This window comes from Buceros rhinoceros, unplaced genomic scaffold (assembly GCF_000710305.1).
Source record: "Buceros rhinoceros silvestris isolate BGI_N320 unplaced genomic scaffold, ASM71030v1 scaffold4528, whole genome shotgun sequence".
NCBI lineage: Eukaryota > Metazoa > Chordata > Aves > Bucerotiformes > Bucerotidae > Buceros > Buceros rhinoceros.
In genome coordinates, this window is record NW_010426216.1 from 43,325 (window position 1) to 56,770 (window position 13,446).

Below are 13,446 nucleotides of genomic sequence, written 5' to 3' on the forward strand. Positions count from 1 at the left end.
CTGGCTGCACAAGGGCTGTGGGTGTTTGATCCAATTGTCTGTCAAACCTCTCCTCTCTTCCTCCACAGCTCTGGTCTGCATCATGCCCTGTCCGGGGCAGGACGCTGCTGTTTGCCCATGTAGGTGTACAAGGTTAACCTCTTTCCATTCTTTGCTTCACGGGGCTTTGGTGATCCGCGGCGCTTGTGTGGGTCCTTGTAGACATTAGTGAATCTGACCTGCATTGAGGGCACGAGCAGCAGGTTCAGTACGGACATCCTTGTGTATGGGAGAGCGAGCATCGTGTGTGCATGGAGGAGGCACATGCAGCCACTGAGCTTTTGCAACTTTTCTACGAGGCTCAGGAGACACCGAGAACTTCTTTGTGGTCTAAGAGGAAACGTTGCTTCACTGTAAACAAATGAAAGTAAGAGTGGCCAAAACCTGCATCCAGCAGTGACTCTGCTGCATTCCCACAGGTCAAGGGCAGGGTGTCTATTTGAAGGTGGATGTTTCCTAATGTGCAGTCGTTGGTAACCTAAAGCAGGTTTATGACAGTGCCAAGATCAGGCATTAATGCAATAGACTGGTAATTCAATCACTTTATAGAAGTTGATCTGTCCTTTTTATTACAATTATTGTCAGCCCGGGTGTTTCATTCCATCACTGAAAATAAACATCATTTATCATACTTGTAAAGATTAGCCCCTGACAGCTCCAGTTCTGCTTTGCATAAATGTGTATTAATGTTGGCTCTGTCTGAAGTGGAGAGAGAAGTCTATATTTCACAAGAATGATTAGACAGTGTCACCACTGCTTTAAGTAATGTCTTATCATGACGGATAATCAAACTGTGAAAAAAACAACAACAAAAAAGGCAATTTATTGCATATGCATTTTTTGCTTTATTGGGCTGAGAAATAGCAATAGTTTTGCTGCTGCAATCTGAGGTTCATAATGTCCAGGCTCTGGGCTTCTCTGGATTTCAGGAGGCACGTGGTGTCGCAGCTCATCAGCAGAGCTAGGACTTCCACCTCTCTGTGAGGCTGTCTGAGTCTTTCCATTTGAAGACCCAGCAGTCTACAACTCTGCCAGACTTTAAACGGTCCGTGCCGCCGGCTGAATTTCATTTGGAAAGTTTCAACTGAAATGATGATGTCATTTCTGAGGGTGAGATTAAGAGAAAATATGATGCCCAGGCTAATATATGCTTACAGACGTTTTCCAGAGAAGCTCTAGGGCTCCTGGACCTTGGAGCAAGATCTCAATATTTGGCATGTGCCTAATCTCAAGTCAGGGGTGTGCTTTTGCTACTCCCATCAAAATGAACCCACTTCAATTGCAGGGCAAGAAAAAACCCAATATCTTCTTGTCAGTGTGTACTTTAGAGATGTTAGAGCTCAGCAGTCAAATTCTGTGTCTCCATGAGCTCAGTGAATGCTTCAACCTCCACCCAAATGTGCATATACCACCTCCCCAGCCAGACCAAGCCTGCATCCCTGGGCTGTGGGGGGCATACGTAGGACTTTTCTGGCAATTCTGCTGGAGTCAGTGTTTGGAGTCTCAGCTGACAGGAGGGACTGTCTTCCAGGGGCTATGTGTCCTCACAGTCACCATGGAGGACACCTGCCCAGCATCCAGAAGGATGAAGAATAACTAAAGACAACTAGCTGAAGTATTGCTTTTTACCGAGCTAGGTCGATGCCAAGAGTGTTGCCTTGTTTGCTGGACTGTGCATTCACTGGGAGAGAAACACACGTGGGACTGATGTCCCTCACATGCTGTAAGTCAGCTGCCTGCTCTGGTGCAGAAAAACCACCATGCGACTTTTGTGCAAGAATGTGAAGTCCTTTGCCTCAGTATGAGGTTTGGTATTTGGTCTAGTCTGGTTTCATCTGTTCTAGAAACTGAGGAAATGAAACCAAACCTCGCGTGTGTTTTCCAGTGCCATTTTTTGTGAGCTGGAGTTTAAGCATTGCATTGAAAACACTTGTGATTTCTGGACACTGTATCTGCGACACCGTTTTATGAAACGCCAGGCGGTGGACTAGGTGTGCTTGTGTGAGGGTATCTACTTGCATTATTGCTGGTTTAAATTCTTATGCCTTTAGGAAAAAAAAACCCCAAACCTACTCAAAAACTTGGAGGCATGAATCCTCAAATGCAAACGTCAAATAAAACATTTGATTTATAATCTTATCATAGCCACATAATTTTGGAAGGCTCATGATTGAAAACAGTGTTAATTGAAGATGACGTCTTAAAATTAGCCCACTGTGGAGGTATCTCATTGGATCAGACCCTAAAAGAGCAATAATACACCAAATATCATGTATGAAAATAAAGAAACCTCTTCCCTCATAAGTAACATCTACTTTCTGCTATTAAAACTAAGGTGTTAAAAGCACTGGAGATAAATATACTGTTTGATATTTTCTCTTTTTCTTTGAATGCCCGTTTATTCCCTTTCAGATTATAGTTACCACCGGTTCCACCTCTCCTGCTCTGGTTTGATGCTGGTGGTGGTGCACAAAATATTGTAGCACAGACTCTCCCTTGCCAAAGAATCTGAAACTGAAACTTCACTCTAGACTAAAACCAAAAAAAAGACCCAAAAGCTGAAAAAAACTAAAAAGCCAAGTGTCTGCCTCAAAATAGCCTGGGTGAAGGAAGCACTTGTCAGTGGTGGAGGGAAGCAGTGGGTGAGGGTGGCATTAGGACCATTAGCCATCAAAGCAATGCTGATTTTAGCCAGTAGTATTAACAACTGGCACTTTTTGAAGTGCTAAAAGCTTTGGACACAGATTACCATGAGCATATTTCAATTTCCCTTAAATCCAGGGAGATTTCTTCTTACACCATGCACTTGCTCGCTCTCTCTGTCTCTCTCTCTCTCTTTTCTTTTTTTATTCAGCTAGATTGTGCTTGATGGGGACCGTTAACTGAATGCAGCATATTATATATGACTTCAATAAATCACCGACAGACGAAGCATTCAATATCATGCAGAGCAGTAATCAGGGGCAGTCTTAATCACCCTTTAAATGGTTTGGATTTATGCTGCGCTTTCCATGGGCTCCTGTCACTGCTGGAAAGGCGTGGAGGCATGGCTCCATGGTGGCCCGCCAGGACCAGGTCCGGCCCAGTGCCAGCAGCCTGGAGCACAGCCAGGGTGCAGAGTTTGTGCCAGGGGTGCAGTGCATGGGTCACGGAGGATGAACAGCAGCAGGGTTATTCCTGGAGCTATTTGTACCTATCCAATGGCCTCTTTAGATTGACTCAGGATTTTGGTGTAAAAAGGTGTCACTCTGGCAGTGTAAACAGCTGCTCTTATTGCATTGAGGTTGCACAAATGTCTGGCAAGTCCTGGGTTTGTTTTGACTGAAAAAATGTATTTTAGCATGTAACACTTTTTTTGAGAAATCATCAGTTAAGAGCAAACACTGCTGCTGTAATCCTTGCTTTTTGCTACTCCAGCCTTTTGCCTGAGGTTTGAAAGGCCTCTTGGAATTTTAGCTGGGGTGTGGGAGAAGCAAAGAGGGAGGCCTGACTTAAAAAAATCCCAAACAAACCACAAAACCCCTAAATATAATTTTTAAATAAATTGATTCATGATTGACGACCCACCAAGACTTTCCATGAAAGTAAAAATTTCCAGCCCGGGGCTCATGGGCGTGAGGTGCGTGTGTGGGTCTCACAGAGGCAGGTGCCAAGTGTCAGCCTCCTGGCAGCCGCCAACAGAGGATGGGAACCTTCCCCCCGGCACCGTCACACACCCGACCTTCACCTTCGCCCTTTCAATGATATGCAGATGTGCATGATGTCATCTCTTCTGGCCATGGGGAGAAATAGAGGAGAAATCATAGCAGAAAACAATAGCCCTTTGCAGGGGGCTGGGGCAAGTTAACCATTTTGGCTAACTCCATGCCCCAGAGCGTGTCAGTGTCCACGAGCGTGGCTACCAGGCATCATCACTTGCCAGGGACAGGGTCTTTTCGCTGGTGAACAGGAAGGTTAAATGGGGTCTTTAACTGTGTCTGGCTGGGAGAGCCCTGGGTGCACTGCTGCTGGCTTTTCCAGCTCAGAAATTCTTCAGGGCCCCTTCAGCTGGAGAGAATGAGCCTCCCCATCCCACATAAAAAGTAGTCACACTGCCTGCACCATAAATTACTGCTCTTGCAGTGGAAATTTGAACAAGACCCAAGCAGAGCTGAAACGCAGCAGCTGAGACGGTTAAAGAGGAAACTCTCCCATAATGGTGGATTTAAGTACCAAGGTGCTTTGGTATCTGATGGTTGGGTTCGTCCCCTCCACCCCTCATTTTGTTTTTCATTCAGTTCTGTGTTGTTCATGTCTCTTAATAGGGCATCCTTCATTATCATTATCCCTAATACTGGTTTATTGTATTAGTTACAGTTAATTTAAATGGTACTGAAGCATTGAAAACAGATTGCAGATGTTTTGAAACAGATGTTAGTTTAATGTTAAAACAAAATCATGAATATTTATGGATCATTATTGCCTGGGTTGAATTAAACTCTTTAAATAGTAATGTATGGGCTTAATGTCTTTTGAAGTAAATGCTCCAAAAAAGGTGAATGGAAAAACACTGTCATATAAAGATGTGTAAATAATTTCTCCTGGCAATACTGAGTTTTCCTTTATAAACAGTCAGAATTAATTACTGTTATATTACTAAACCAGGTACTGTTCTTGTTCTACAGCTGAAGCTAACCTAAGAAAATTTCTAGCTCAGAAACACTTTTCCAGCTCTCTGCTTCCTAGAGAAGGGGCCCACCAGCTCCCTGCAAGCAGAACTGAAGCCATAGGAATATTTAGAGGTGGAGTCATCAGTATTAAAGCAAACTAAGGTGAAGATGATGCAAGTGCACAACTCACTTGGTGTCAGTCTTTCCTACAGAAACACAAAGAGGGTTTGTTAATGCCGTATGCAGGCTGTCTCTGTTTGAGTCATATTTCTTTCTTTATGAAGTTAGTCCTTAAGGCATCAACTCAAAACGGCCTTTCATTCATTACAACATTATTTAGTTACGGGTAGGTAACTCTAAATGACTTTTCTACATCTTGCACTTTATTAGTCGATCCTAGCTGCTAAATGACATGGAGAGATCAGCAGGCTATGGCAGGGGAGTTCTGTGTGTTTTGGCCAGTTTTGGAAGGGGTCCAACCTTCTGGAGCTGAAAATTTGCCTCGAGATGATGATGTGCTTGTGCACCCCCAGCCCAGGAGATCTCTAGGGGTGGGAAGAAGAAAAAAATAAAGAAAATGTGGTGAAAAAAAATAAAACAAGAAGGCTGCGAACACAAGGATGATTCCCTGATCCACAAAGAGACAAGCAAGCACTTCTGTTGCTTTAGATGAGTCGTGTCCTGTTTAGGAGAGGAACAGCCTGACCATTATCTTGTCAGTGCTGACTCTAGGGGTGATGCTGGGTTGGGAAGGCTGGAGGCAAGGGGACATGTAGCCGCCACCGGCCTTACTGCACTTTGCTTCTGTCCACTGGGACAGTGTGCTCTAACCTTCAGCACTGAGTCTTTTTCTTTTTTTTTCCTCTTCTCCAAATTTACTACTTTGGAGGCAAGCCTGAGTCCTCCTAAAGCTGGCAGAACTCCTTTACAGGCACAAAACCCCAGAGCAGATGGGCACACATTTTGGCTAACCGCAATGGCAGTTGTTGAGCATTAGGGTCTGTAATCTCATCCAGGAACATCTGAACTTCTCCCTCAGCATAGGGGGGCAAGAGTCACCCACACTGCTTGGGCTGACATCGATCACAAACAACATTGCACTGCTGCCAAAGTGCACAGCAGGGTTTTGCCCCAAAGCTTCGGGAACTGCACAGTCAGGAAAGGACAGCAGTAATGTTCAAGATTTTTCAGCTTCCAAAGTGTGATAAAGGTACAGAGGTCACAGGAAAAGTGCTAAAAAGCCGCATATTGTATTTTACTACTGAACTGAGCTGTGGCATATAGCAGCCATGACTGCTGGGTTAGCTGACGGAGGGCCAGACTGCAGGGCTTGGTTGCATTGAGGTCCATGGAACTCTACCAATTGACTGCACTGGGGCACATGGCTATAGAGCTCTCGCAGGCTCATGGAAATGTTAGAATTTGTTTCTATTTCCAGAAATTGGCCAAAAAAGTTTTGTATGGCAGGCTTACCTCTGGATTTTAAAAGCCATACTGAGAAATGACATACATTCAAGTGAAGAGCTGTTCCTTCAACAGCTTGGACTTGCATTTTGAGTGCTTTCATGTCCCAAGGATTGCAAAAGTCTGGTACAGTACATTACATTCAGTATGTTGCCAGAAAGGGAGTTCATTTAGCTTGATGACAGATTAATACTGATTCACAAATTAATTTTGTCTCTTTGTATATCAAGGGTGTCCGCAACTTATTTAATTTGTAATAAATATAATTATAGAAATGAATGAGCTATCAAGATTTTTAAAGTACGATCCATCAATGTTGGCATGACTTGTAATCCTGGTCATTATAAATAAAATGGGTCTTTTGCAATATGGAATGCAATTTTCCCTGTAGTTTGTCTCATTATTTTCTGACACGTGGGTTAATATTGAATTACAATGCCTTAATTTTCAAATCAGGGCTCAATTTGTAAATAAGAGGTTAATAAATAACCTTTCCAGCTGGAGGCCTTACTGTGACTCCATTAAAATAAACTTTAAAATGAGGTATTTGTCTCTTGATGGATCTTCGATGATACTTTCATTGTCTCATCCTATACATTGAAAATGAAATATTAGACTTGCATGGCTACCAGAAGATTCTATCCAAAGAGTCATTGTGCTTCAGATACATTCATATGGTCTTTTAGATGTCCAACATAACTGAGTTACACCATGACTTGCTCCATCTCCTGCTTCCTGACACAGAGATTACATACCGAGCTGTCCTTCATTGCAGGTGACCTTGAGCACATTGTGAAGGCTGCAGGTGGTTGGAGCCTGCTGTCATCTACTATGCTGTACGTCTTATTGGCCTTTCAGTTGTCCATCCCACCTGGGTGATGCAGCTTGTCGTTTCTCAGTCACTAAATTCAGACTTACTCCTTTGTCTGCTTTCTGCCACACTTCATGTGATGCTCATGATTGACTCTCCCACCACAACCTTCAGTAAAAAACAAAAGACTTTTCAACGGGTGTCACATTGTTCTTCACAGAAATTTAATGTTCTGAGTTGTAGAGCTGTCTTTCTGCAGTCTGGACAGATAGAAGGAAGACTCTGACTCCTCTGTCGATGGCACCTCCAAGTGGCATTGACTGGGCTCTGAACCTAAACTAAGTTGATTTGTGCTTTTCCCATTGTTGGCTGACCAGCTTGGACAAAGGCTGTTTTCCTTCTAGCTGAAAAGAACTCAACATTATATGCAAGTTTGTTCATTTTTTTTTTTAAACACAATCCCAAAACAACAGCTCCAAGATACAGTAGAAAAACAATCAAAAAAACCCCAATACACTCATCAAGGAAACAGCAGGTTGCTCTGTGAGACAGAAGTTTAACTAAGGCAGCTTGTAAGAGCAAATACGTCATTTGAAACAGCAAATTTTCAGGCCTAAGCATTGGAGAGACTATTTTCAAAAGAGAACAGCACGTTCATGCCGCTTTGACAGGATCAGACTCACATCTTTCAGCACTGGCCCATAATGAGCAGCCTCACTCCTGCCTTGCAGCTGGGAGTTGCAAATATTAGAAGTGACTGCCCCACGGGGCCAGAGAAAGCAGCCCAGCCCATACCACTGGCAGTGGCACAGGGCCAGGGCAAGATTCCTTTAGAAGTGGCCTGTCCTGCACAGAGGAAACACCCCGAAGACCCAGGAACGTGGGACAACTATGACCAGAGGAGCCCATTGTTTTGGTCTCCTCTCAGTATCAGATGAACATCTCCATGTCTTCATCATCCCTGCTGCTTGTCTCCAGAAGCATTTTCTTCCTATACTGCTGCCTACACCTAGATAAAGAGCAACTTGTCCACATCTTGTAGCTCGACTAAGCTGCCACATTCATTTGCCTCCAGCAAAAATCCCTCTGAGGATAGAACTAGCTAAATCCTTTACTGAGGTCAGTGAGATATTTCTCGTCCAAGGTTTCAGCCTTCGGGCTAGTTTTGCCTGTGAGTGCTGTGAGTATCAAAATTTGGTGTCTTAAGAAAAAACAAATCGTCACCACCAAAAGAAACACCAGCTCAGGTCCAGCCTCAAGACCTTTTCTGGCTTAGTTGAATGGTCACTCTATTTGCAGATACAGCGTGGTGAAAAAAACCCTGGAGGTGATCTGGTTTTGCTGACAGAGGAAAAGTTTTGTCAGATTAAAGGCATGCAGCAACACAAGAAGCCACAGGCAGAGTGAGCAGCAGGAAAGGAAAGGTAGACACGGGCCACCAGCCACCCTGGAAAAGATGGGAAGGGATGACTGTTTGCCAAAGAAGTGGGGACCTCATGGTAACAGTCCTGTTGGCAGAGCATCTCAGTGGCTCCCCCTCCCCCCCCCTCCTTTTTCACACCCTCCTCCCGGAAAAGATGGGAAGGGATGACTGTTTGCCAAAGAAGTGGGGACCTCATGGTAACAGTCCTGTTGGCAGAGCATCTCAGTGGCTCGACCTCTACCCCCATCCTTGTACTCACCTTCCTCCTTCATAACACTGTTAAAATATGGGCTTTCCACATTTCACCTCTTTTTCCATTCTTCACACAACCAAAGCACTCCCCTTGCATCCTCACATGTGACAGACAGGGTGGCCCTGTGGTAATACAGATAATGAGACAAATTATGATGCCTCACGTGCACTATTCATTCTAGAAGAGAATCTTCTTTGGTTTTTGGCATGATATCCAGTTTGGTTCATTAGTGGATTTTTTTTTTCTAATTTGAGTAGTTTTTATTTAATCTACTAGAAAGCACTGATGAATGTACACAAGACCAAGTTTATAATGGCAAGCCATGATGTTTCTGCAGTTACTTCTATTTAAAAAAAAAGGAACATCCTTTCTTTAGTAGTAGCAAAGGTGTTTGAAATATCTTAAAACAAATAAACCTCCTCCCCTCCATCTGTGGGGTTTGTTCTGAGGGGAGAAAAGTCCCCCTTTGTTCACCAGTTCTGCTCTCAAATGAACCGTTTCTGAGCTCTGCTGAATCTGCTGAAACATCTGTGGACCAGTGCTTTGCCTGAAGTACCTTGTGTCAGCACTGAAATAATGGCTGGGAAAGATGTTGCACCTTAGCTAATCTAATTGCAACACAGCACAATACATTGTGTGTTAGCTGGAATAATTTTAAACAACACCAACAATGTGGTTTTTCCTGTTATAAGCAGAGATGATGCTAATCTAAAAAGCCCTCAGCCCCTGATTTTATTTTACACCTTCATCTTTCGTGAGATCTGCTCGATACCAACTTGTTACAAGTGGAACAACTTTGCAGGAAGAGCAGGAGTGGAAAATAGCTCCTCGTGGGCTCCTTCGAGACCTGACTTTTTCTGGTACTGATTTACCCATGATGAAATCAGCCCAGCTCTCTGAATAGTAATCTATTTATTTATTGATTTAAAAAATGTTAATGACAGTTAAAACGTTAATGCAGAAATGTACCGATAGTATTTTAGCTAAAAATCCTTTTGACGTCACTTTTACAAGACTACTTGAGAAGTCACATCTCAGCCCTATGCTCTTCTAAATTCAAGGTTTGGATTTGGAAGGTTTTTAGGCTGAACTTGATGCATTAACATCACAGTATGTGTTAAATTTTGGGAAGGCTTTTTGAATGCATGAGATTTTAAATTTCCCTTCTAATTTGGGCAATTAGAGGCAATTTTTGGAAAGGGTTCAATGGCCACAAAGCTGGCTCTCATCTCTAAGAAAAGCCTTCTCAACTACTTCGGTGTCATTGGTGCTTTCAACACCTAGACCACTGCTGACCTGTTCAAAATGCTCCCACTTACTTCCAGTTAGTGATGGCAATGCTGGGACCTAGGGTTGGTTGTTGGTTTTTTTCTTTCCTCCAATTAAGTAGAAACCTTCACTTGGCTCAGCCCCAGTTTCTATTCCCTGAAAACATTTTTCATATTCACTGACAAATCTCCAGCCATTGCTAAGACAAGCAATCATTTCTGAGAGCTCCTCAAGCAAGGTGAGACCTGTTCAGTTCTTGGATGGCTGCTAACACGGGAAATTCAGTGGCCTGCAGGAAGCGATTAGGATCACCATTTGGAGCACCCTCCTCAGTCAGTATTGCTGGGTGCAGCTTCTTGGACTGCAGAGCAAAACCCTTTTTCTCACCCCTCCTTAAGATCTTCCAGATACAGTAACGCCACCCACTTTCACTGTGCCTGGAGTGATGTCTAATCCTCTGTGCATTTCATGCAGCGCTATCGAATTTCACTTATTGTCATTATTGATGAGTGACACAGAGGTTAAATGATTCACATCAAGATACTTTGTTAGAAAAAACAAATTAATACATCACTTTTTAGTCAGTTGAGACACTTTGCTCTGATGCCAGTCAGATGGGTAGATGCAGCAGGCAGGCACCTCCTCAGAGAGCTGCTTTGCCAGCTAGGAAATGCGGCCAATAAAGCCACCTGGAGATTACCAAGTTCTTGCTTCCAATAACAGTGAGCAGGAAGGGAGAAGTACGTTTGTTTCCTGCAGCTTGGCTGAGCTGCCGAGGCTGGGAGCGTCTTTACTCCAAGGTCTGCAGCCAAGGATGGTGGCCTTGCCAAAGGGTGGGGCAGCCCACCTACAGACTGCAGGCCTGGGGCTGCTTTGCCTTTCCAAGCTTCCTGTGAATCAGTCCCAGCTGTGTGCCTCAGTCGTCGTCACTGCTGTGGTTGTTTCCATCTGAGCAGGTGGCTGAAGCCCTCCAAGTGCCATACGACTGCTGTGCCACTAGCCACTTTTCAGGTGACGGCTGCTTGCATGGCTGGTCAACCGAGTAGTGGGCAAAAGAGGTAACAGATCTAAACCCGGTGCTTTTGTTCCCCAAAGCCCTTATGTGCAGCTTTACAGATCAAACTCTTCAAAATTAGGTCTCTCATACCCACGTATGCATCATTTCTTTGCTTTGCTTTCTTCATGGCTAGTAACTTGTCATGCCCCCTGAAATTTTGCAGGTAGAAGACACAGTGGCAGGCACAAAGTCATGGAGGAAACTAGCCCTGCTTTGTCTGGAGTTTTGTCCTGCTGCTCTCCTCATTTCATGTGATCTATTTTAACCACTACCGCTGCACTGTAACATGAACCTCGGTGCTTCGGACCACATGAAGTGTGTGCTCTTCTTTGGCATGATTCCCTCTGCAGGTGTCAGGAAAGCTGTTCCTCATGCTCCTGAGTCAAAAAAATGCAACTGTCTGACTGTCGAACCCTGGCAGAGAGGATGTTTGTATGGGCAGAGCACTCTGGGGTCCTTCCCAAAGAGGAACAGAAAAGGCATAGTAACAGGTGACAGGGGTATTTTTGAAGGTTGTTTTTATCTTTAGGTTTTCTGTGTAGTGAACAGAGAGAGAATGGGAAAAGGAAAGACAGACTCCTTTAGAAGACGTTGAGACCAAGCTTCTGCTTTGTGGTCGTTCCTTAAACATCCTTTCTCTGTGCAGACTAGCCTGGGCTGTACTTCGTAAGAGTTAAGACTAGCCAGAGCAGCCTAGACCCATGCCCTGTTTCCTGGTGCAGGAGCTGCCTTTCAGGGTGTGTTGCCACGCGTGCTGCTCCTTGCCAATTCCACCCTACAAATCATGGCAAAGGTGTGATGGAAAAATACCCTTTGGCGGTCAGATGTAGCAGCCACACAGTTTGCTTTTTAGTAAGGCACTGATACCTAGAGACATTTCCAACAAGTGCACTGTAGTTGAGTGCAGCAGCTCTTTCAAAGTTGACAGCAGGCAGGGCACTGTGCCCCCCACATATCTGCCTGACAGATCAGTGCCAGGAAAATGGAAATAGGGAGGGGGAGGGATCTTTGTAATGAATCAAAGATGCTAGTGCAACTGGAGGAAGCTACAGTAGTCACAAACCTTCAGCATGTGTGAAAGCATCACACATCGGGTTTTTTGTGATTTTATTTTCATTTTTACAGCAAACATATTTAATATAGCTATTTTAAGTTTTACATGAAGCATAAATCAAGGAGAAATAAGTATATTGGCCACAACATAGGTTGTTTTGTAGCTTCTAAATTTCTTAAGTGTTAGGTCATTTTACTTACAAGTTAAATAGCTGTCTGTAAGAGGCTTTGGTTAGTTGTAAATTGTCCTTCCAATAATATAAAACACACGGTTTATTTACAACACGTATGCTCTTCCAAGTAGATCCAACAGCTCGTAAAGAACAAGAGCTCCTATGTCATCCCTACTGAGACCACTGCAATAAAGAGCCATTGGAATGACTCCGTACTCACGCAGTACTCAGCAATCAGATCCAGAAACAGTAGCTTTTACGGGCTTTTTCTCCCCTCCAGGAAAACCTGAGCTATTAGTGCAATGTTAAAGAGCTGTGATGGTTTTCACCAGAGTGGGATCTCTTACTCTTCCTATGCTCTCGCCAGTTTTGGGAGAAGAGCGAGGTTAACACTTACCAAAGAGGGGTAGAATCAGCCCTGCTTGGATGGTTTGTTTTCATAAGGGATATGATTGATTAAAAAAAAGGTTAACTGATATTACGCAGCTGCCACAGTAGTATAAACACCAAGCTCTGCCTTATAAACAACATTTGTTGCGGAAGTGTTATTACTTGCTTGCAATCGGAGCAATGAGCCTTTCAATCCCTGTTTATTCCAGGACGGCCAGGCAGTAAAAATGCACATGGTGGTACATGACATCGGGCGGGCTCCTAGGAAATCTTAGCCCGGTTTAAGTGTGCTCTTACACAGGCAGAGGTGTGTCCTGATTGAACTCCGAAGCAAACTGCCAGCTAAAAGCAACATTTGAGCTAGATTAGAAATCCACTTTATGTATTTGAAGTACAAAAGCAGTAGGAGCTGATCTGAGTCTCCAAAGCCTTTTGTCAATAGAAAAGCTCTGAACAATTTCCTTTTAGTAATATTACTGCATTTTTTTTCCTGTAGTTCTTGGACAGTACAGAGGGGTGTGATATTTATCCAATGGATTTGCAGACTAACAGAATTATTAACACATTAATCAATATCTTGTTCATTGGCTCAACCTCAAAGCATGCTGAGGGTGACTCGATTGGTGGGAGAGATTCACAGGAACACGGGAGTCATCTCACCCTACTGCGGAAGGTATCTGGTGGCTACATGGAGTCTCTTTGTAATCAATGAGGAGGATGACAGATACCTTTCAGAGGAAAATCAACCCCATCCTATGTGTCTAAACAAGCAAAGATTAATTCTGTCTTGGGATATGCCAATCTCATGCCATGGACTACAAGGGAACCCTGATGACAGGTGTCCCAAACTTACCTGATTCTATTA